Source organism: Phascolarctos cinereus, unplaced genomic scaffold (genome assembly GCF_003287225.1).
Source record: "Phascolarctos cinereus isolate Bilbo 61053 unplaced genomic scaffold, phaCin_HiC Scaffold_5;HRSCAF=322, whole genome shotgun sequence".
Lineage (NCBI taxonomy): Eukaryota > Metazoa > Chordata > Mammalia > Diprotodontia > Phascolarctidae > Phascolarctos > Phascolarctos cinereus.
This window is the reverse complement of record NW_027555958.1, coordinates 334,553,412-334,574,240: the sequence shown is the minus strand read 5'-3', so window position 1 is coordinate 334,574,240 and position 20,829 is coordinate 334,553,412. Positions and strand designations below refer to the sequence as shown.

The following is a 20,829-nucleotide window of genomic DNA, read 5'->3' as shown; positions in this document are numbered from 1 at the left end:
CATGAAAAAGAAAGACAGTATCTACCCTGGAGAGCTTACAATCTTACTGGAAAAACAGTATACAAAAGAAAGCTGAAAAGGGTAAGGAGCACAGTGAGGGAAAGAGAAGAAGGTTGTTCACACCTGTTAAACCAGCAGCCTTTAGTTTCTGTGTTTCTGCTAGATAGTCACACTATCAGGTTAGTTCCGACAGACCAAGACTGTCTGGGAAGGAAGCTTCTCATTTTCTTCTGCCTTTTATCTCAACATATGGATGCTTTTCCTCATTCCTTCTGGTCTTGAAGTGTTAGTGTTGTCTCCCTGCTTTTCACTCCCACTCTAGTGTCCTCAATCATATCCCTTATTGACTTCTGAAAAAAACATGATTCTACATATATTCCTCCTGTTACGGCACAGAATTATAGATGCAGCATTAGAGAGAATGGAGATGTCTGGTCCAGTCTCCACGTCTTACAAATGAGAAAGTTAAACGCTAAGTGATTTGTTTGAAACATGCAGGTCAAGGGGCACAGCTAGGATTTTAACTCAGGTCACTGAATGTGATTTTTAATCACTTTTTTTTTTGCCTTTCTCGCTTAGTTCTGTGTTATAGGAGGTCGAAGGGAGGGTGGGCAGGACCTGGACCATGATTACCAAACCTGTTTTCATTTCCTCAGCACTTGATTTTTCCTTAACTCTGTAAAAATGGCTTTTTGTACCCATCAATAAGTATATTCCTAGTCGTTGCTTGGTGATAATAAGGAAGTTGCCAGTTTAAATTCAGTTTTGTTGTTGAAATTGACATTGTCACTAATGGAGCCCAAAGTAACACTATAGTCTCCTTTGCTTTAAGTTAGGAAAGCTGGTAGGTTTGTGCTCCAACTTCTCTACTACCCTTTAAGAAAAAAAAGATAGGAAAATCCAGTTACAAAACAAAGCAGAGGCAGTTGATTACTTTATAATAGATTCTTATGAAAGGACTCACCCACAGGATTGCTTTTAAAAAGCAGACTTCCTTAATGCATTTAATTTTATAATAGTTTTGATTTATACAAAATTATTGCATAAAGCAAATCACACATAGACCACATTCTCTGCTTTCTTCAGTGCTTACCAGAAACTACTGAAATATATCATCTTCAATCGGTTTAGGCTCTGTGCCTCTCTAGATGATTTCTGAATTAACAAAGGAGCTTCAAAGAGGATTGATTGACACCATCTTCTAAGTGGTGATTAAGTTGTCTCTTTTGCAAGGTATACAGTAAAACTGATTTTTTCTATTGTCATCTGCAAAGGGTTCTATATCATAAACCTACCCAGATGAAGTTAATTCTACATGACAGGAAAGGAGAGTGAAAGATGTGATCACTCAAAAAAATCTAATAAATTTCATAGATGAAATATTTCTACCTGGAAGAGAATATTTACACAGATAGGAAATATGCCTGGTAATCCAATATCATCATTTCCATAATAAGTGGACATACTTAATGTAAAAAGACTGAATCACGTTGAGTTGTTTGTTCAAAGGAAATATGTTAAGGTACATATTTGAGATTCAAGGAAATATCAAAGGAAATACGTTAAGGCACATATTTGAGATTCAAGGTCATACGTGTATATTGATTATAAGGTTTTTTCATATGCTTATAATAAGCTTGCCCTGTTTGATTTCATTATAAAACTAATTATTTCAGGATTATCTGAAATAATAGTAGTTTTAATGATATGAGATGGTAACAGGAGCCAAATTCAGTTGTGCCCTTCTTAGACGGCCTTGTAGTCCTTCCTTTGGGTTTGGTGAAGGTAGTGGTTGAGCAGTGTCCATAGTACTAAATGAACCTTCTCACCCATTTCCCCTTGGGAGTAGGGCATGAGAGGGAGGATAGTAAAGTCCAAGTGAAGGTCTAAGTCAGGAATTCCGTAGACTAAGCCATTATCAGTAACCAGACAGAGAAGTCAATAATAATAATAACAACTAACATTTAGGTAATAGCTAACATTTATGTAGCACTTAACTGGCTGCCAGGTACTATGTTAGCACATTACAAATGTTATCTCATTTGATGCTCTCAACGGCCCTGGGAGGTAGGTGCTATTATTATCTTCATTTTACAGATGAAGAAACTGAGGCAGACAGAAATTAAATGACTTGCCCAGGATCACACAACTAGTAAGTATCTGAGGCTGGATTTGAACTTAGGTCTTCCTGGCTTCTGGCCCTCTATTCACTGAGCCACATATCTGCCCAAAGAGTGGGAGGAGGCCCTAGGCAGGAGGCAGTTATCAGCTGGAAGTAGGCTTACAGTAGGAAAAATCACAAGATGAGGGGGAAGGATGTCAGAAAGGGTTAGTGAGAGACAAGAACCCTATTTTGGTGTTCAAGGTTTTGGTACTGGACAATTTACAAGCTAGATGAAAAGAGCACCTTTGAGTTTTACTTTAGAAACAGGTTCCTCTCAACCCCAACCCCCTTCAGTTGAAGGATTCCTTGGTCTGCTGCTGCTTTCCTTGACCTTCGTAGAATCCACAGGGTGATAGCATCTGCTGGAATACAGTGTTCTATGCACAGGTAGATGTGACAGATTTTTGATCTATGAATTAATAAAAAAGCATTATCTTGCACCCCCTCCCTCCAGCTTTCAGTGTTAAATTATGGTCTAAGAAAGAGAAGGGTCACCACAGGGTTCAGATGGTCTTGGGAGCTCACATTTGATCATAAGATCACAGATTTAAAAAAGAAGTAGAATACTCAGTAGGTAAACATTTCCTTGGGCTTTGCATCCATTCTAAACAGCTCTTAACTGTTGACAGGTCTTGACTGTCTCATTATTCAGAGACAGCTGATTCTGGAATTTGGGGACACGGGTTCAAATCCAGATTTCAAGCAACTCTTGACTGTCTCATTATGCAAAGAGAAGTGGCTCTGGAATTTGGGGTCGTGGGTTCAAAACCAGTCTTTGATGCTTACTTCTCGGTTGGGGTGGGCATGTCATTTAACCTTTGTGATTTTATATATAAAATGAAGGGATTAGAAGGCTGCTCAGGTCTCATCCAGCTCTAAGTCAAGCTTCTTTTCTACCATTTGCAATTCTGTCATCTGAGCTTTCCATATAGACTTTGCTTACATATCCTGCCCCATCATTCCTTTTCTTTTATTTTGTCTAGGGAAAATAGAGTTGTAGCAAACACATTTTGGTAATGTTGCTTGGCTTGAGTAGTGGTTGTTGATTGTCTTTAATTGTTTTGTTTTCATTTTTTTTTTGCATTAATTTGGAGCCCTGGATTTGGTGATTGGTTTAAAAAATTCCTGTTTTTAAGACTTAGAATAGTGGTGGCTTTACGTTATTTTAAAAAAATGTTATGGATGCCTTTTGCTTTGACATTAATCATTTTCTAGCCATTCCTGTCTTTTTCTTCTTCCCTCCCCCCTCTACCCTACATTGAACCCTCCATTATTAACAAAGAAAAACTGTTAAATAAAACCCATGAAGAGAGGACCCCATCAGGCAGTGTGTGTAACTTTCCACACATGCACCCGCTTCCTCTTCCATTCCAAAAGGAGGAAGGTACTTTGATGATGTGTTCATGGGGACCAAAACTGTTTCATTTGTTACTCCCAGCTGGTCTTCCTTTTAGTATTCTATTCTTTTCATTATTGTAGTCATCGTGTGTCTGGTTCAGCTTACTTCACTCTGCACCAGTTCACATAATTGATTTCTCTGCCTTCTTCATTCATTTCTTATTATTCCATCACATTCATAGCCCACATTTTGTTCATCCATTGCTCAGCTGATTGACATTCACTTTGTTTTTTGCTACCATAAAAAAGTACCGCTAGGAATATTTTGGCATACATAGGGCCTTCCTCTCATTATCTTCCTTGGCTTATAGAAAACCCATGATGGGGATCCCTGACTTTTCTCTCGAGTCCAACGTTGTTTTTTCTTTTTTCCCAGAAAGGATGTTTCCAACAGCAGGCTATGTATGACTGTGCCTGCTTATTCCTTAGCTACTCCAGCACTGACTTTCCATGAAGTGATTTTCCATGCATTTAAAGTGGAATAATAAATGAGAACTCTTAGCATTGTGCTAGATCCCTCTGCTTCCTCATCCTGAAGTACATCGGATGGGGGTGGAGAGAGAGAGGGATTGGTGAAGTTTTAAAATAATGGGAAAGTGCAGACAGTTTTTCGGCTTTAAAAGAAAGGCTAGTGAAGGCTTGGATTAGAGCCTGTTGTCAAGAAACTGGCCTCCTGCTTAAAATTCAGACTCATAATAGAAGGCTTAAGAGACACTTGATGAATAGCAATAATAGTAATCATTTAGTCAAGGGCAAAGGGGTTTCTTGGGAGCCATTGCAGTATACCAGAGGCCTGTATACTATTCACAAAGAAAAAAAAATCTTATTGGAGTGCACTGGCCAGCGCCCAGTGCTGGGAAGAACTGTGCCGAGGTCATTAGGGGTGATTTCTAATGAAACACTTGTTGTCTGTGATTTGTCTATATCTTTTAATGAACTAACATTACACTGCTTTTGAGCTTAGGGACTTGGAGCAGATTGTTTGATAATACCTTGAAAAAATCTTCTCTGGGTGGAAGAAAATGAAACAGCTGCTGGTTAAAAATGTTTTAAGAAGAGACAAGTCCTGCTTCCTACATCAGTACTTGGTTTAAATGGTGGCCTGCTGCTTAGCGCTCCTTTGGTGAGAGCTTATTTTATACAGTACATATGTGTATTGTTTCACATCTTTTACAGCTCCCATCCATCACATCTTCTCAGGCTTTTAAGGATGAAGATAAGATCTTGTCACATTGTTTTGGAAATTATTTGCATTGTCCAGAGTTAATGATTCCCAAATTACTGGCATTTCAGCCAGTTGGAGTTCATGGTAAAGCCTGTATTATCTCTTATGTAGCTTCCTGAGATCCTCCTAGAATCATAGATCAAGAGCTGGAGGGACTTTAGAGGCTATGGAATCCAACCCCCTCATTTTACAGATGTAGAAACTGAGGCCCAGAGAGATTGTGAAGTTTCAGAAAGGTGAATTTGAAATCCTTTGATTTAAGACCCAGTAGTCCTTCCATTGTGCCATGTATAGACTGCCTTGGGACATACCGATTGTGCTAGCTTGTACCAATAAAATGAAAGTGATTTTGTTTGGAAATACTTAATGTAATTACATTTTTTTGGAGGGGGAAGGATCATTAGTGGGAGGAAGTTAATGAGTATTCCTGCATTTTCAAGTTTTCCAGGGTGGAAATTTTGTAAAAGGGTCACCTTGTTTTCTTTTTCTCTTGCCCTGTAATATAACTTTTGAACAGTGGGGTTGTAATTGTTTTATAGTATTGGTGATACTATGTTATCATATTGGTGACAAAATATTTAGAAAAGTTTTTTTTGAAAATACTATACTTTTGAAAAATAATAGTATTTAAATATGTGGTTTGAAGCCAGGCCAAATAAAATTAAATTATAGGGAGTCAATAATGGGAGATTGTAATAGAAACTGTGTGGAATTGCATAGAATGCCTTACTCTATGGCATTGTACTGTTTGTACTAGTTCTCCCAAAAGACTCATAGGAGCTTCTGGTCAATGGAGGCTGTTAAGAGGGATTTTCTGTTTCTTTTTCTGAAGTATATAGGCTGAGTGAAATGTAAAAGAAAATGACCGGCAACTTTAAGCTTGACTTGAACTGGAATTCTGCTTTATCTCTGACTTCCACTGTGCATTTTTTCCCACTTTACACATAGTTGTTATCACAATAGTTCCCAAAGTAACTCAGAGATTGCCAAAAATAAACATTCCTTCTGGAGCAGCCACCTTGCATAGCTGGCTGGTGATCAGTTCACAGGGTAGTTTCGGCGACAGAGGGGCTTACTTCCCTCAAAAGAAGGAGGGATGAAGATGATTTTGTTTAACCTGAGGCTTTTCTTAAGCTTCTGATTTTTTTTCTTGTCCTTTCTGGTGAAAAAAGATAGAATATCAGGGTCTTTGGAAACCTGAGTGAACAATTAAACCTAGACTTTAAAAGACTTAAACCACTTTTAATAGAGAGTTTTAACTGGGGAAATTGAAGAGCATCCCTGTTTATCATTATTATTATTATTAGGTAACCTCAGGATCCAGTGACAGTTTGTGGTACTTTCTTTGCCTCATTCTTTTTTTGGTCAAATAAAACCAAAAGAAAAATGATTGTTATACTATTTCCTTAGGCAGTGTCAAGAATAATGCTTTAATTATGAGACAGAAGGGAAGGGGTTGTAGATCTTTTAAGAGGGGGAAATGAGGCTAAGGTTTAGGCAAATAATTCTTTTACATGAATCCACTGTACTGGGAAATTGGTTAAGATCATCTTAGCAGGTGAGAGGAAGCACCTACTGGTTCCAACCCACTTGGAACTTAATGCTCAAGAAAATAATTTATTTAACAATATGTATGGAACTTTCAAGTTAGGTGAGTCAGGCTTAGAAGATATAGGCTCTTCCTTTCGGTAGAAGGATCTGATAGTCCAGTGTTTGAATTATTACCTTTCCCATGTTCTGAACTGCCCAGGGTATGTTACAGATGGAATCTGCTGATTTTTCATGTTTTGTGCCTACTGTTAGAGTTATTCAGAAGGTCGAGGGAACTTTCCCAGTGATAAGAACACAGCCCCTGCTCATGGTAACTTCTTGAGAGAGAAGCATTTTCTTTAGATTTTTGTTTGATTTTGGGGCAGAAGTAGCAGCTACAGGTGGTAGATTTTCCATTTTTTGCTCCAGAAAATTGGAAGATTTTCAAACTTTGTACAGAACAAATGGGTAGCATGGGCTTAATCAGATAGTGTATTTAGACTCTTAGGACTGCATTTTTATGCACTGACTACAGACATAACATTTCTTTAGTTGATGCATCAGCCTTCCTTGAGAGGGAGGAAACTTTCACTATATGTGATGAAGCAAATTATTAAGCCTTCCAAAATCATGAAGATTGGCTGTTTTTTTTAACCAATGGGTGTACATTTGCACTGACTTTCCTCCTATAACCAAATGACTTATTGCTCATTTTTCTTTTTTAAAACTGTGAAGTAATGGGTAATTCTCTATATTGGTGCTTTTGGATTTTTTTCTTAAGTGAAAAAGGTAAAATAATTCATGTGTATGTAGTTCCTTATCTTATGTAAGACAATAAACTTGTGAAATGGGTAGTGCAAATATTATCCTTTGATTACAGATGAAGTAAGTGAAGCTCACAGATAAAAAATGACTTGTTCCCTATGGTTGTCATCATCAGTAGTAGTAGTGGTGGTGGTAGTAGTAGTAGTAGTAGTAGTAGTAGTAGTAGTAGTAGTAGTAGTAGTAGTAGTAGTAGTATTGTAATCAGGATTCAAAAACCCTAGTCTCACATGACCCCAGACTCAAATTCAAGTTTTTTTTTCCTACTGTATCCATTCTGCCTCCAAAAGAAAAAAAAGTGCCTTTGATATCCTATTTTGTAAAAGCATTTGTTACTTATTTTTATCAGAGTTTATGACTTGATAGGGCACAAAGAAATGGGAAAAATATAAATTTCCTTATTTGAAAGGGTAGCTTACCCAAAAATGTTTCATGGTGTTATTGTCAAAGCCAAAATCCAACATCACATCATAGTATGGGCATGATCATAGATTTTAGAGCTGGAGGGGCCTTAGAGGTCATTGAATCTTGCCTCCTCTTTTTGCAGATGAGGAAACCGAGACCCAGGGAAATGGTTAGACTTGCCTGTAGTCTCACAGCTAGTGAGTACCTAAGGTAAGATTAAAACTATGTCTTTCTGACTCCACGGACAAGATTGTCTGCTGTACATCTGAGCAAATAAAAACATTCTTTTTAAAACACTCTGATGTGAGAATCACAGAAAATATAAACAGAATGGTGCTTAGAGTTGAGCCTTTGAGGCACAGAACACCTAATACCTCCCGAGTACTTAATTTTACTTGCTATTATTTGTACAAATTTTGCTTGGTGTTAATTTGATTCAGTAATTGCCTCTGAGGTTCAGAACACCCTGTACCTCTCATATATTTATATATGTCTAAATATCAGTACTTAAATACCTGCTAAATAAGTGGGAGTGAGGGTGAGGCGGGTGGAGAGATACAGAGATGAAAAAAGACAAGATTCCTGCCCTCTGGGAGTTTTACCTTTAGTATAAAGTTTTCTATGTATGTGGCCTCTACTGGATTCTAAATGATTCTATGGTAGAAATGGTTTCTTACCCATCTCTGTAATTTCTTATCCTGGTCCCTAGTAGTGCGTTGCAGGTAAGTTAGTTCTCAAGAAATATTTGAGTAGGGGCAGCTAGGTGGCATAGTGGGTAGACCACTGGCCGTGGAGTCAGGAGAACCAGAGTTCAAATTCGGCCTCAGACATTTGACACTTACTAGCTGTGTGACCTTGGATAAGTCACTTAACCCCATTGCCTAGCTTAAAAAAAATATTTGAATAAATATCTTGTCCCAGGGTAATGCAGATGATAATTGGTGCCTCCTGTGTCTACTGTGTTGGTACCTCCTGTGTCTACTGTGTTAGCTGCTGCTGGCCCAGCAGGTTATACTGGACCTCTGATTGTAGAACTTGGGGTTCTTCTCCTTAAACTTGCACATTTTATAAATGAGAAACCTCAAGTCTATCAGGGTTGAGAGACTTAGTGTGGTGTGTAGAGTGCTGGAAGATTTGGGTTCACATCCCGACTCTGACACTTGCTGTGTGACTATGGACAAAATTGCTTCACTTCTCTGATACTCAGATTCCTCATCTGTGAAATGAGGGAATTGTACTAGATCATGCTCAAAGGTTACTCACTAAGCATACTCATCAAACATCTGGTCTGTTATAATTAGTTTAGAATTTTAGAAATGAATATATGAGTTGTGTGTTACTATAAAAACTAGGAAATGTTTCCTTTGTAGGATCATAGGTGAGAGTTGGAAGCAGTGGTGTGCAGGTGACTATTTAATAACCAGATCTCTGAAAGAAAAAGGTATGCGGGATATACTTTTAAGTTTAGTCTGCGTTATTCATTTCTGCTTTCTCTACAAATGAGAGTGATGGTTACATTGGAATAACAGAGCAAAAATGACTAACAGCAAGTTGGTACCCAAGATAAATAAGGAGATAGTTAAGAGATCATTTAACTGTCATTGATGAATTCAACTCCTCTGGCCCACTTGGACTACACATCCTTTGGTCCTGAAAGAACTGGCAGATGAGATTACAAAGCAAGTATCCATGCTATATGGAAGATCATGCAACATGATAGAGGTATCATAAGATTAGAGAAGGGGGCAGTTAGGTGGTGAAGTGGATAGAGCATCGACCCTGGATTCAGGAGGACCTGAGTTCAAATGTGGCCTGAGACACATAACACTTACTAGCTGTGTGTGACCCTGGGCAAGTCGCTTAGCCCCATTGCCTAACCAAAAAAAAAAAAAAAAAGGAAAAAAAGGATTGGAGAAGGATATCTCGATTTTCAAAAAAGAGAACAGTCTACCAGTCATAAGCAAGTGAGCTTAAGTTGATTCCTACAGTAAATTTTAGAATGGATAGTTAAACAACTAGGAAATAAAGATTATAAAGCCCCAGAATGGCTTCATTGAAAACAGGTCATTTCAGACTAATCTGATTTCCTCAAAAACAAACAAACAAACAAAACAAAACAGGATTACTAAACAATTAGAGAGAATGTTGTGAATTTGGCTTATTTAGGTTTTTGTATTTTTTTTTAATTAAGCATTGTTACTATTCTGGGAGAGAAGTTAGAAAGATATATGGATTAGGTGATATATTCAGATGGATTCTGAACTAGGTGGATAGCCAAGTTGAGAATTGTTAATGGACCAGTGTGTCACTGTGGGGTCTCCAGTGGAATGCCCCAAGGATCTGTACTTGGCCTTTTGCTGTTTGACATTTTTATCAATGACCGGGCATAAAGGCATCAAATTTGCAGATGACACAAAGCCACGAGGGAGATTTAATACAATGGATGGATGGAGTCAAGATTCAAAAGGATCTTGACAAGATACATGAGGGATTCTTAGCTTTTAAAAATATGTCATGGATCCCTTTGGCAGTCAGGGGAAATCAGAATAAGTTTTTAAATATATAAAATAGAATTACAAAGAAAACTGGTTATATTGAAACAAAGATGTAAATTTTTTTTTCCCTTCTAAGCTCAGAGATCCCCTGAAATCTACACATGGATTCTGTGGAGTGGAGTTGAGGGCTTGGTCTGTGGATCCCGAGTTAAAAACTTCGGGGTTAGAGCTTTGGGATGCATCTAATAAGATGCATCAATAGGGATGAATGTAAAGCCTTGCACTTGGGTGCAGTCCACTCCGCTAGTTGTTTGTCCTCTGTTCTGGAAGAGGACCAGGACAGCAAGAAGGTGAGGCCATGACTTGCAAGTGAATTAGATGTAAGTGAAGGAGGGCTGTGCAAAGTCACCAGCCTCACTATCTCCTCCAGAGCCATCTGGGTCCAGTTGCAAGATGAAGGAGACGTGTACAGACCTATGTAAAGGATCCTTTTTTTTTTTCAAGTAGACTGTAAGCTCAGTATCATTAGCAGTGTGATGTGACAGTAAAAAAAAAAAAACATAATGAAGTGCTGGGTTGCATTAGGTCGGGACAGAGCTTCTAGAAGTGGGGGGAGGTGGTCATCCAGCTGTATTCTGTCCTTGCCAGACCTCATTTGGACTCTTGTGTTTAGTTCTGGGTATCGTGGTTTCAGAAGAATGTTGAAAATCTGGATCCTGCCTTTCCAGAAGAGGGCAACCAGGACAGTGAAGGACTTTGACCTCATGACACATGGAGATTGATTGAAGGAACTACTTGTATCTAGCTTGATAAAGGAAGACTCAGGAAGGACTCGGTAACTGAGTAATGATTTGGCTTGTTGTCTTTGACCCCAGAGGGTGGAGTCAGGAGGTTAGGGGTGGGGGAAGCAAATTTCGGTTTGATTTCAGGAAAAAACTTCCTAAAAAGTAGAGCTATCTAAAAGTAGCTTCAGAGGGGGCCTGGTCTTCCTCCTTCCTTCCTCCTTCCTCCAGATGAGGGCTAGAGGACCAAGTACTACATTTCACATAGTGAGGATTCTTTTTATGCATGTGTTAGACTTATTTGCTCCTTAGCTTCCTTCTACTTAGTACTTTCTGTGATTTTGTGACATTAGGAAAAGCCTCATATAGCAAAAAGTCTTGAGCTGAGTTATTATACATATTGCCTCTCATATTTATTAATCAAATGAGATAATACTGTAAAAATCAGTTAGCATAGTGCCTGGCACATAGTAGGTGCCATGGAAATGCTTATTCGCTTCCCTTAATGAAAATATTATGGAATTCGCTATTAGAAAAGAGTCACTGTTTCATTTTCAAAGAGTGGGATATTCTTAGATAATATGGTTCCTCACCTAATTATATATTTTATGTAACACTTCAGGGCATATTCATTTAACCATTAATGATTTTATTATGGTTTGGCTAGGAGAAAGGAGAGGAAAAGTTCTTTTGTGCCCAACTCAACTCTTCTGAGTTGGATTATCTATGTTTGTTATTAAATTTACCTCTCCTCCCCTTTACTAACCTGCTATACATAGTAAAATAGATTTGGAAAGGGGCTTGGTGTTTTCTGTGTATATATCCGTATTCCAAAGGCAAGCATAAATAAGATTTTTAATTATTCATCTTTGCATGTGATTTCATTTTTAAAATTTTGTTATTTATTTTTAACATCATTGGGGAAAATTTTGAGTTCCAAATTCTCTCCTTCCTTTCCTCCATCATTAATTATTCATTCTCATACCTTCTACTGCATCTTCTAAGATGCTGACTTAGAGTTTGGAAGCTGTTAACTATTTAACCAGGGGATGAGTTCCTAAATCTTTCCAAGTCTCAGTTCTCTTCCTCATTTGGAATATGAGGAGGTTGGATTAAATGATTTCTAAGATGCCTTTCAGCTCAGGTGTTCTTGATTTCTAGCCCCCATATTTAATTATGACATTTAACCCAAATGGTAAAACAAACAAACAAAAAACAGATTGACAATAGGGAATAATTTTAAATAATCCCATGTGTGCAAAATATTTTCTTTTGAGAAATTACTATTCTATCATAAATCTGATTTCAGAGGCAGTTATTAAGTAGTGGGTACAGAGTCCTCTTAGAGTTAGTAACCAATCAAAAAGCATTTATTAAGTTCTTATTAGGTATCTGCCAGTCAACAAGCATTTAAGTGCCTACTTTGTACTGGCTTCTGTGCTAAGCATTGGGGATACAAAGAAAGGCAAAAAAATAGTTTCTCCTCTGAAGGAGCTCCCAGTATAAGGGGAGAGATTACACACCACCAAGTGTGTGCAAAAGAGATACAGATAGGATAAAGTAGAAATAATCAACAGAGACAAGGCACAAGCATTAGAGAGAGATCAGAAAAGTCATTTCGTAGAAGGTGGGATTTTAGCTGATACTTGAAGGTAGGTAGAGAAGCCAGGAGGTAGAGATACTGAAAGAGAATTCCAGGCATGAAGAACAGCCATTGCAAATGCCTAGAGTCGAGAGATGTTTGGGAAGTAGCAAGAGAGTCACTGTATCACAGGATACATGGGGGAGGGGTATAAGGTGTAAGAAGCCTGGGAAGATTTCAGAGGGTCAGGCTACGAAGAGCTCTGAATACTAAACAAATGACTTTTTATTTATCCTGGGTGTTATAAGTTTATTGAAAGGGGTGGTGGCAGTGACAGAGTCAAATGGCCTGTGCTTCAGTAAGATCACCGTGGCAGCTGAGTGGAGGATAGATTGGTGTGGGAAGAGAGATGAGGCCAGGAGACTAACTACCAGGTTATTGTTAATTGTCCCAAGTTCAGGCTAAAGAGATAAAGAAAAGGGAAAACACAAGAACAGCCCCTGCTGAAATAATGATGGGGGCAACCATATGTAAATAAGCAGGGACAATCATGATAAATACAAAATAAAAAGAATATTAAAGAGGTTAGAAGTTAGAGGCTCAAGTGATTGAGAGGGTGGAGACATGAGGAATGTGACTTTGGAGCTGAGTCCTGACATCCAGGGATGTCAAGAAGCGTGAGTGAGGAGGGGGGAACATTCTGGTGAAAAGGCCCTGAGATGGGGTGTCGTGTTGGAAGAGTGGTAGCAGCAAGTCAGTTAGGGTTGCTGAAGAATGCATAGGGCGAACCCAAAACTGAGGCACCTGGAAAGTAGGAAGGGGACAGATTATAAGGCCTTTAAATTCAGAGGCCTGTGGATTGGATCCTGGAGGTCATAGGCAGCCACTGGAGTTCCTTAGATAAGAGACAGGCGTGGTCCAACCTAGACGTCTCATTTCCCTCTTGCTTTTACTACTTTGAGCCTTTTCTTTCTTCTCCACCACGCCTCCATGATTGGTGCTAGTTGTTCCTGAACATCCCATACACCCTTGACAGAGTAGCAAGTCATCAGATAGGTGGAGGGGCTAAAGGGCTAGATGAAAATGCCTGAGTTCATGAACCTTCCCCTCTGTTCTTAAAATGAAAGGCTTTTGTGGAAGGCTGTAGAAGTGAAGAGAAGAGAAAAAGTTGTGAAGGGGAGCGAGTGAGAATGAGGAGTCGAAGGAACGTTTGGATAAAAGGAGAGGGGGAGGGTTTTCTTTTTTTTTTTGTGGTGGTGGACAGAGGAGAGATAGTGTGTTTTTTTTGTGGGGGAGTGTTGAGTTTGAGATGCTTATGGGACATCTAGTTCCTAATGGGTGAGAAGATTGAAATTCAGAAGATAGACTAGGTTTCATAAATCTGAGATGTGGTAGAGGTGACTGAACCCATGGGACCTGATGAGATCACCAAGTGAGAACATACGAAGCAAAAAGAGAAGGACCAGGAAGGAACCTTGAGAGACATCCATAGCTCTAGGGAATATGACAGGGATGAAGATTCAGCAAAGGAGACTGAGAATGGACAGATAGGAAGAGAACCAAGAGAGTGATGTCCTGAAACCCTGGACAGAGAGGAGTATACAGTGAGAGGTGATCAATCTCATCACATAACTCCAGAGAAGTCAAAGAAGATGACGACTGAAAAAAGGCCGCGAAGTTCGGCGGTTAAGACTTTGGAATGAGCACTTGAGCCAAACAGTGAGTTTGGAAGCCAGATTTCAGTGGGTTTAGGAGAGAATGAGAAGTGGAGGCATGAATGTAGATGGCTTTTTCAAGGAGTTTAAGGGAGAAGAGGAGGAAAGAGATAGGGTGCTAGCTATTGGAGGTGGTAGGACCAAATGAGGGTTCTTTGTTTTGTGCATGAAGAGGCATGTTGCTTATAGACAAGCAGGGAGGAAGCTAGCAAACAGGGAGAGAAAATTAATGAGAGAGTGGAGTGGGGATTAGTGGTAGTGATGTGAGTAATCTGTCAGAGAAGACTGGGTGGGGAAGGACTAACTTTCCATGCCTTCCTCAGATACCTGCTGGTGGTATGATCCTGACAAGTCCCTTAATCTCTCAGTGTCCAAGGCAATCCTCAGCAATGTAAATTGCAGAGCCAGAACCAGTCTGATTTGGGGGACAGATCAGCAGTTTCCTACATTCTGTGAACAAACCACTTCATCTCTCAGCCCCTGGCATTTGCGCTGGCTATGCTCCCCCCACTCACCCCCTCCTGAAATATTCTTCCTCTTCATCTTTACCTCCTGGATTCACTGACTTCCATCAAGTCCCAACTAAAATCTCCTCTTCTACAAGAAGCTTTCCTAATCCCTTTTAATTTGAATGCCTTCCCTCCTAATTATTTCCCATTAACCCTATATATAGCTTGTTTGTACATATTTGTTTGCTTATTGTCTTCCCCATTCCACTGTAAGCTCCATGAGGGCAGGAACTGTCTTTTTCCTCTGTTTGTATCTCCAGCACTTAGAACAGTGCCTGGCACATTGTTGTTGTTAAGTCCTTTTTCAGTCGTGTCTGACTCTCCATGACTCCATTTTGGGTTTTCTTGGCTGAGATTCTGGAGTGGTTTACCATTTCTTTTTCTAGCTCATTTTACAGATGAGGAACTGAAGCAAACAAGGTTCAGTGACTTGTTCAGGGTCACTCAGCTATTAAGTGTCTGGGGCTGGATTTGAATTCAGGAAGAGGAGTCTTTGTGGTTCCAAGTCTAGTGTTCTATCCACTGCACCACCTAGCCACCCAGCCTGGCACATAATAGGTGCCTAATATTTATTGACTGAGTATTTACTGACTGACTGCATGGCTGAAATCATAGATCTGTTCAAAAGATTAAAAAAAAATCTTGCTTCATTAATTTTATGTTAGCTAGTGCTAGCTATCTGTGCTGCTTGAAAACCTTGGAATGTTTAGCTGATTTTGTGTCTAACTCAATTTCTTAGAATGAGTATAAGAGAATAGCAAGAAAGTATGTTAATTTATTTTCACTGTGACACCTGATTAAGCTGATATTGATTTATTAAAATTAGGCCGTGAGAAATGCTTTTTCCACAGCCAGGTGTGTCTGCCTGTCATATGAGATGTTCCACGGGTATGTGCTCTGTTCTCTAAGAAAAATAAATCTAATAACCTAGGGCCTCTCTGCTCTTGCTTTTGAACTTATTGACATCTTTATATAATTTATTAACTTATATATGTGTAATTTATAACTTATTATAATTTTTAAGAAAACAATTTGGTCCTAGGATAGTAGACCCAGAGTCAGTCACCGAGCCTTTTATTAGAAGGCTATGTGTGAGGCCTCTCAGAATTTGGTCTTGGCTTAAAACCCTTGAAAATCTCTGTTCACTTCCATGCCACAAAGAGACATCAGAGCAGGACTTCAGTTGAGGAAGAGTTCATTTTAATGGAATATACTTGACTGAGATATTTGGAGGTTATTTCCTAGGTAGACATTTATTAAGTAGTCATTGTATATCTGAGAGTGGTGCCATGCACTCCAAATATTTTTAAAAAGCCTAGAAGATTTGGGTTTTATGCTCAACAAATTTACAATATAGGTACTGAGACAGTGTTCTCTTTGGCAGATGTTTTGGATTTCTTACCATGTTTAATTCCTACCTAAGAGTACATAAATCTATTTTAAAAATTAAGATTCATTTTGATACATTTTAATGGTTTTTTTTGGAGGAGGAAGATCATTTTGTGACGCTAATTGAGCTATTTGGGGACAACCCTAGGATGTCATGAAGTTAGGATTGTAAACTGTTGGATTGGAGACTTAGGAGACTGTTAAGTCAAGAGATAAGAATAAGACGTTTAAAAAAAGGAAGCTAAAAAACAAGCTGAACTACTCCAAAGAAATTCTAACATTTGTCACTGAACCACAGATGCCTGAGTACCTTGGCCCAGCTAATAGCCCTGTCTTTTTGGCGTTTTGATTTCCTAGGCTTTGATTTTGGTCTAGCATTTCCATTAAAAGTCACATTTGGGAAAAGATGGCAGAGTGAAAGCAGTGACTTGCTTAAGCTCTCCCCCAAACCCCTCCAAATACTCATAAAAAATGGCTCTAAACAAATTCTGAAGCAGCAGAACCCACAAAAAGACAGAGTGAAACAAATTTCCAGCCCAAGACAACCTGGATGATTGATCAGAAAGGTGTATTGGCCCAGGCTGGGAGCGCAGCGTGGGCACGCAGGCTGCAGCAAACCTGGAGCAGGCCTCAGATGACTGAATCTCGGGCAGCTGTGGTGGTTGCCAGACTCCTCAATCCACCAATGCCAAAGACAACTTAGAAGGTCAGTGGGAAAAGTGTCTTTCTGTCGGTGCTGAGAAAGGAAGGCGGGGTCTCAGCTTCATTCCCCAAGAGTGTGGTCCTGGGGGGGGGGGCAGCTGCTTCCCGAGCTTCTGGCCCACAGACTGAGGGGGAATCCAGTGGCTGATCAGAGAGGGATTGCAGGGATCTCTTTGCCAGTGCAGAGGCAGGAATCTCTTGCTTTGCCCGTGTGTGGATCTGGGTCACAGTTCTGGGTGGCGGTGCTGGGGTGAGGAGGACACTGGTGGTGGAGCTTGTAGTGGCTGTGGAGAGAACCCTCCTCACAGTTACAGGACAGAAAGGAATACTTGTGGTCACAGGCCAGGAAAGGAGTAAACACCTGCCCCTTATCATACCACCTTGGAAGAACTGAAAATTTACAGGTCCCTACAAGTATCTCTGAAAACAGCTGTACAAACCCCTGAAGCTTGGGACAGTACATTCCCCACATTGGAAGTAGACTCTTACCTTAACAAAGAGTTTAAACTCAAGTAATTGGCTGGGATCATGAGCAAGCAGCGCAAAAAGAGTCAGACTATATATCTTACTTTGGTGACAAAGAAGATCAAAATATACAACCAGAAGAAGACAACAAAGTCAAAGCTCCTACATCCAAAGCCTCCAAGAAAAATATGAATCAGTCCCAGGCCTTGGAAGAGCTCAAAAGGGATTTTGAGAAGCAAGTAAGGGAAGCAGAGGAAAAACTGGAAGAGAAATGAGAGTGATGCAAGAAAATCATGAAAAACAAGTCAACAGCTTGCTAAAGGAGACCCAAAAAAATACTGAAGAAATAACACCTTAAAAAATAGCCTAACCCAAATGGCAAAAGAGGTCCAAAAAGCCAATGAGGAGAAAAATGCCCTAAAAAGAAAAATTGGCCAAATGGAAAAGGAAGTCCAAAAGATTACTGAAGAAAATACTTCCTTAAAAATTAGAATAGAGCAATTGGAAGCTAGTGACTTTATGAGAAATCAAGACACTGTAAAACAAATCCAAAAGAATGAAAAATTAGAAAACAATGTGAAATATCTCATTGGAAAAACAACTGACCTGGAAAATAGATCCAGGAGAGAGAATTTAAAAATTATTGGACTATCTGAAAGCCATGATCAAAAAAGAGCCTAGACATCATCTTTCAAGAAATTATCAAGGAAAACTGCCCTGATATATTAGAACCAGAGGGCAAAATAGAAATTGAAAGAATCCACAGATCTCCTCCTGAAAGAGATCCCCAAAGGAAAACTCCTAGGAATATATAGCCAAATTCCAGAGTTCCCAGGTCAAGGAGAAAATATTACAAGCTGCCAGAAGGAAACAATTCAAGTACTGTGGAAACACAATCAGGATAACACAAGATTTAGCAGCTTCTACATTAAAGGACCGCAGGGCATGGAATATAATATTCCAGAGGGCAAAGGAGATAGGATTACAACCAAGAATCACCTACCCAGCAAAACTGAGTATAATCCTTCAGGGGGAAAAATGGTCGTTCAGTGAAATAGAGGACTTTCAAGCATTCCTGATGAAAAGACCAGAGCTGAATAGAAAATTTGACTTTCAAATACAGGACTCAGTGGAACATGAAGAGGTAAACAGGAAAGAGAAATCATAAGAGACTTATTAAGATTGAACTGTTTACATTCATGCATTGAAAGATGATATTTATAACTCATGAAACCTTTGCCAGTATTAGGGTAGTTGGAGAAAAAAAATTATATGTATGTATATAGATAGAATGATAGATAGAGGGCACAGGGTGAGTTGAAGATTAAGGGGTCATATCTGGAGAATAAAATTAAGGGATGAGGAGGATTATACTCAGAGAAGAAGAAAGGGAGAGGTAGAATGGGGTAAATTATCTCACAAAAAAAACAGAAAAGAAAAGTCTCTTACAGTGGAGGGGAAACAGGGGAAGGTGAGAGGGAATGAGTGAATCTTATTCTCATAGGATTTGGCTTAAGGAGGGAATAACATACACATTCAATTGGGTATGGAAATTGTCTTACCCTACAGAAAATAGGGGAGAAGGGGACAAGAGAGCAGGGGGATGATAGAGAGGAGGGCAGATTGGAAAAGGGTGTAATCAGAAGTAAATACTTCTGAGGAGGAACAGGGTCAAAAGAAAGAATAGAATAAATGGGAGGGCAGAATAGGATTAAGGGAAATAGAGTTAGTTTTTCACAACATGTCTACTATGGAAGTGTTTTGCATAACTGCACATGTACAACCTATATTGAGTTGCTTGCCTTTTCAATGAGGGTGGGTGGGGAGGGAGGAAGAGAGAAAATTTGAAACCTAAAGTTTTAAAAACATATGTTTAAAAAAAAAGTTTTCACATGCTACTGGGAAATAAGAAATACAGGAAATGGGGTACAGAAGTCTATCCTGCCCTACAGGAAAATAAAAGGGGAAGGGTATAAGAGAAGGGGGGAGAGATAGAAGAGAGGACAGACTAGGGGAAGGGATATTCAGAATGCATGCCATCTTGGGGTGGGGGGAAGGTGAGACGGGGTGAAAATTTGAAACTCAAAAACTTGTGGAAATGAATGTTGAAAACTACAAATAAATAAATTTATATTAAAAAAAAGAAGACCCCCCCCTCAAAAAAAAGTCACATTTGGCTGATTTGTAAGTTGAGATCTAAAAGAGTGTGATTTATTCTTCTTACATGCCTGTATTAATGCTCCTATTAAAATTCCATAATGACTTAATTAAATGCAGTGTCAAAGGCTAATTGTCTCTAACATAAATTAGAGTACATGACATACCAAAGCAGAATTTTAAAAATCAAGTATCATGTTTGAGTAGCAACTTAGAAGTCAATTTTTAATATATAGCAAAATCATAATTATTGAAGATGAAGAATCCTAATAAAGCAGCCAGTTCTTTCTGTTGCCATTTCAGAAAGCATTTTTTAAAAGCATACTTATGTGCTCACATACTTGGGATAACTGGAACTTTCTCTAATGAATTGGAAGCATGATTCCCCTCAGTTTAATAGAGCTGTATTGGCTGATAGAATGGAAAAGTTGGAGATGTGATTTTCTGACTTTGCGATGGCAGATACCCTTTTCAGCTTTGGTATGTGAAATGAAACACAAGTAATCCTAAAATTGTTTTATTTAATAAAAACAAATAGTGATGGCATGTGTCCATTTTTGTCATATTCCATGTAAGTTTGTACGTTTATTATATCGATTTATTTATTTATCTTCTTGGTCTATATGTGTGATTTCCTGGGTTGTAAGAAATAGAGGAAATATGTTACGTGTTACATACCACCTCGGTTGCTAGCGATATGATAGAACTTCAGTATGTCTCCGAGTTAGGAACTGAAACTCAGTTCTTTTTACCTGAGCTTAGAGATACTACTTTAATTTTCATACTGTTGTTCATCCTTCATTCTTTGAAGAGGACTGATGAAATCAGGAGGATGATGTTTTGACTTACAAGTAAATTGGATTTAAGTGAAAGCTGGGTAGAAGTACAGAAGGAGAGAAATCCTAAGATCCTACTTTGAGAGTTAGAAAAAACCTTGATGGTCTAGAATCTAGGTGTCTAGATTCTAGATTCTAAACCAACCACCTCATTTTATGGTTGAGGAATTTTAAGCCCCCACAAGTTAAATGAGCTTACCTGAGATTATGCAGGTTGTGGCTGAGCTAGGATTTGAACCCCAGTTCTTTTGACTTCAAATCCACCCCTTTCTACTCCATGCCATTGTCCCTAAAGAGATAGGAGGGAGGTGACTGTTAAGAGGGAATGTCTTATAGAGCAAGAAGGTTTAGAAAGCATAGGGTTAAGTTAACTTTCACCCTTGAAAATAATTTATTTTACTTAAGGCATATCCATGGTTAAAGTCAAAACAATGGGAGTAGATGAATTTTAAAATGTTAATGAAATGGTTACAAGGAAGTGATTTTGTAATTAATAGAACAAGTTATTTTTTTCTTTTTAAAGTCACAGTAAGCCAGGTAGTACCTAGAGTTTTATTGTTTATTTATTTTTAGTTTCTGTCAAGTTATTTGTACAAATATTTAAGTTTTATTTTTATTAATAAAGAGGCTTGGAGAGAAATACAGAATAACCA

The 20,829-nt window shown here is 38.8% G+C and overlaps 1 protein-coding gene across 8 annotated transcripts in view; it reads left to right on the top strand.

Moving 5' to 3' along the window:
• Positions 1-20,829, top strand: part of SIPA1L2 (signal induced proliferation associated 1 like 2) — a 266,715-nt gene that overhangs the window by 16,316 nt on the left and 229,570 nt on the right. The window contains exon 2 of one of the 8 annotated variants that reach the window (XM_078156233.1): positions 7,687-7,754. The exons of the other annotated variants lie outside the window; for them this stretch is intronic. The gene's annotated coding sequence lies outside the window, so the exon portion shown is untranslated. The remainder of the gene's footprint in view (positions 1-7,686; positions 7,755-20,829) is intronic. 8 annotated transcript variants of the gene reach the window in all.